This window comes from Peromyscus maniculatus, chromosome 14 (genome assembly GCF_049852395.1).
Source record: "Peromyscus maniculatus bairdii isolate BWxNUB_F1_BW_parent chromosome 14, HU_Pman_BW_mat_3.1, whole genome shotgun sequence".
In the NCBI taxonomy this organism is placed as follows: Eukaryota; Metazoa; Chordata; class Mammalia; order Rodentia; family Cricetidae; genus Peromyscus; species Peromyscus maniculatus.
Genome location: NC_134865.1, coordinates 82,415,630 through 82,419,985, shown reverse-complemented (window position 1 = coordinate 82,419,985; position 4,356 = coordinate 82,415,630). Strand labels below are relative to the sequence as shown.

At 46.8% G+C, this 4,356-nt stretch overlaps 1 pseudogene; it reads right to left on the bottom strand.

Moving 5' to 3' along the window:
* Positions 1-3,496: 3,496 nt before the first annotated feature.
* On the bottom strand, positions 3,497-4,150 carry LOC143268499 (transcription factor BTF3 homolog 4 pseudogene; annotated as a pseudogene).
* Between the last annotated feature and the right edge of the window lie 206 nt (positions 4,151-4,356).

Here is a 4,356-nt window from a genome sequence, read left to right as displayed (position 1 = left end):
TAAATCTGACTCTTCTTCTGTTCTTGCTGTGTAGCTGGGTGGCTGTCCCCTGATGTCCTCCTCCTTTTCTGGCTACTTCTTTTACTCACTCCTCCATCTTTATTATCCTTCTTTCCTCCCAGATTTCTCCTTCTATATTGTCCCTCTGTCCGCCAGCCCCGCCTATCCTTTCTCCTGCCTCACTATTGGCCATTCAGCTCTTTATTAGGCCATCAGGTATTTTAGACAGACACAGTAACACAGCTTCACAGAGTTAAACAAATGCAACATAAACAAACGTAACACACCTTAAAATAATATTCTACAACAGAGAAAGAACGAAAGAAAAGAAATCCTGTATTGTTACAGGGTTTACACAATGTTGAATGCTTTCTGTATTATGTGAGGAAGTCTGGCTGGCTGGCATGGATTCTCCCATGAAGGCTGGTTACTTAGTTGTAACTGGCTTTTCTTTCTGGATGTTTTTTTAAAACTTTTTTCTACACTGGGCGGTGGTGGCATACTCCTTTAATCCCAGCACTTGGGAGGCAGAGGCAGGCGGATCTCTGTGAGTTCAAATTCAGTCCGGTTTACAAAGCGAGTTCTAGGACAACCAGGATTGTTACATAGAGAAACCCTGTCTAAAACAATACCTCCCCCTCCAAAATTTTTTTTCTTGCTTCCTATTTTTATGTTTCTATTGGTGGAAATGATTGATCCATATATTGAAACATTAGTGTGTTATCTTTCTCCAGGGTATGTTGGCATCGTATTAGGAGTTGGAAGCATTTCAGAAGAAGTTGGGAGATATTGGTGTCAGCCCCTCCTATTCCAAACGTGGAAGAATTATCAGGTGAAGGCACTCAGTTCTGAAATCTTCATTAGAAAATCAGGGCACTGGGGAGATGACGGCACTGGCTGCTCCCTCAGAGACCCAAGCTGGGTTTCTGGCACCTGAACTGGGCTCACAGCCACAGGTAATTCCAGCTCTAGGATCTGATGCCCTCTTCTGGCCTCTGTGGGCATTGCACACATGTGGCAGACATACAGAGATTTAAAAAAGTTAAAGTAAATACTACAAAAAAAAAAAAAAAAAAAAAAAAAAAAAAGAAAAAAAAGAAAGAAAATGAGCCAGGCGGTGGAGGCACACACTTTTAATCACAGTACTTGGGAGGCAGAAGTAGGAGGATTTCTGTGAGTCTGAGGCCAGCCTGGTCTACAAAGTGAGTTCTAGGACAGCCTGGGCTACATAGAGAAACCCCGTCTCAGAAAAACAACAACAAAAAAAGGCAAATTCAATTTCTTTATTGCACTCAACATAATTCAGTTTTGTCTGTCAGTATGATAAGTTGTGTTAGCTGAAGAATTTGTACATTTAATGTAATTGTCAAATATTTTGGTACACTGTGCTTAAAGAATTCATTCATTCTTTCTTTATTTTTTTTTGTTTGATTGTTTTTTTGTTTTTTGAGACAGGGTTTGTCTGTGTAGCTTTGGCGCCTGTCTTGGATCTCACTCTGTAGACCAGGCTGGCCTTGAATTCACAGAGTTCCATGTACCACTGCCTTCCCAGTACTGGGATTAGAGGCATGGGCCACCACCTCCTGGCTGACACCCCCTTTTTTCCTTCTCCTTTTCTTCCATTTGCCCCTCTCTCCCAAGTCTCCTCCAGAAACTCCATGAAAGGGATGCTGTGCTTAGCAAAGCTGATGTACGGAGGTGGCCCTGAGTTCTGGGCAGGGTCCCCCCAGGCTGTCTGAGTGCAGGACTGTGTGAATCTGGATTTGGGAAGCCAGGTCGAAGGCTCCTCTGGTGTCATGTGGCCCCAGCCCAGCCCATGGTTCCAGAGAAGCTGCAGATCTGGACAGGACTCAGTTGTGTGGACAGAAGCCTGGGCATTTGCTGGATTCCTTTGGACTCACCCAGGACCTGCAATTCCAGCAGCTCACAGGGGGAGGGAGCATCTTAGGAAGTATCCTCTGAAACGGTCTACACAGTGGCTTGGGGGGGGGGGGCCCAGGGTGACCATCCTTGGTAATGAGCATGTAGATACCGGAGGTCATGGTAGTAGAAAGAAAAGTAGGGGTTCCTAGCGAGTTCCCCATGACATAAAGATTTTATTCTGTGTTGCAGCACACCATTCTCCAGCATTTCAAGTTAACATCTGGAATCCTAGACAGGGATGGAATTTACTAGAATGTGAACTGACAAACAGATGTTCACGGGTCACACAGCAAGCAGCAGGACTCAGTGGAGACTAACGATCCCTCTGCTAGGTGCCACTGCATGATTTCGAACTTCAGTCTCCACCTGTATAAAACAGCAACATAAATACCCACGAGTGGTTGTGAGGTTGGAGTTCACACTGCCAACAAGCTTGTACCAGGGGCTGGCCTGAACTCAGGAGTGGGTGTTTTCTTCAGCCTGAGAGACTAAAGGCAATTCTGATCCTGGGGCGCCATCTGGTGTCCACGGCCTATCATTGCATTTCGGAGTGCCTAAGTGCTTTGCTCTGCCCTCAGGTCCATGCCTGTGGTCCTCCTCCCTGCCCCATCTTACCCAGCTGTCCTTTCTGCAGCCGCCTATGCAGGGGAGATGGCAGGATGTGCCAGCACAGGCCGCTCCACTGCCACCCTGCCAGGACCCTTGGAAACAGTCTGCTGTCCCTGGTGCCCCTTAGGCTGATGAACCAGGCTTTGAGGAAGCCCCAGGCCTCCTGTCTCTGGGTGGGCACTGGGACCCCATGTTGGATTTTTCATTGTTTACGTGTGTGTGTGTGTGTGTGTGTGTGTGTGTGTGTGTGTGTGTGTGTGTGTGTGTGTGTGTGTGTGTGTGTGTTCACTGGCTCGTGAGTACATGAAAGCTAGAGTTCGATGTTAGATATCTCCCCGTCTCCCTCGACCTTCCTTCTGAGACAGTCTCTCTCTGCATTTCAACTGGCCAATGGCTACAAGGACTGGTCGGCAAGGCCCTGCCCCACCAGCAACACTGGGGGGCTGGATCTCTGAACGTGGGGTCTCACGCTGGCACAGCACACACTTTACCCACTGATCTGTCCCCCAGACCCCCATGGTGGATGACCAGAACCCAGCTGTTGCTGTTCCTGCAATTCTTCCAGCCCCACCCCCATCCCGCCCTCTCCACCCAGGTATGGGTGTCAGGCCCTGGGCTGGGCACACAGCACTTGCCAGTGATAAGTGTTTGAGCACAAACCACCTTGAGGGCTCAGCTGTTTCTCCTGAAAAAGATCACCCCAGCTGGGCTGACTGACTTTTTTTTTTGTAAAGATTTGTTTTATTTCTACCAGGGGAAGGAAGAGGATAGATATAACTGTTATCCAATTTGCTGTCCGCTGTGTACACATATACATATACATACACACCAAAAGTCCCCCCCAAAAAACCAAAAAACCACCCTCAAACTATACCAATACTTCATATTTTGACCAAAAGAATAGATCCTGGGAAGAAGTGCAAAATGCAAAATCAAATGACCGAGAAATGCTGAACAAACAGCATTATTAATATACAAAATATTTATATTACTGAACTAGTAACAGGTGATGTTCTCCGTGTCTGTAAAACTTTGGAACAACAGAGCTGATTGTTAAATCTAGTCCATGCCAGCTTCCAGAACCCAGAGGATTTTAGTTAGCTTCATTTTTTGATGCTTCATCAAAATTTTCTACAAGATCTGGAACATCATCATCCTCTTCATCAATATCTTCTGGTTTTGGTGCTTTACTATCCAGTACTTGTCGTGGGAACTGTTCAGCTAACTTTCTAAGGTTTGTTAAGCTGTCAGCACCAAGCTGACTTAATATTCCAGGAAGCATTTCTGTGATTGGTTTGGCTTCTGCATGACCAGTAATTGCAAAGGTGTTAGTGGAGAGGGAAGCTTGGACTTTGGGGTTGTTGAAATGAATAACTGTTCCATCATCTTTAATCATGTTCACCTCTTCAATACCAGCTATATTGTTCACAGCCAGTTTCTTTAGAGAACTCTGAAGCTTTTTGTCATCAGCAGTAGCTGTCCTATGTACCACCTTCTTCTTTCTGCGAGCTGTACCCTTGCCCCCTATCCGGACCTGAGCTTGAAGTTTGGCTAACTTTTCTTGATTCATGCTGTTGGTAAATCTGCAGCGGGGAGGTCCTCCAACACCAGCACGTGGCAAGAGAGCCCTGACTGACAGTTCACCACCCTCCTCACAGTGGGGTGAAGAGATTCTGCTCTGAGTGTCCAGCTGGTCCCCACCCCAGGGCAACACTGCAGGAGGCCTTGGGGAGGCTGGAGTATGGGGCTGCCAGAAGACTAGAGCAGGTCTGTGTTTATGTGGCCACAGGGAAGCCATCCTCTCTGCTGGGTGAGGCTTTTGAG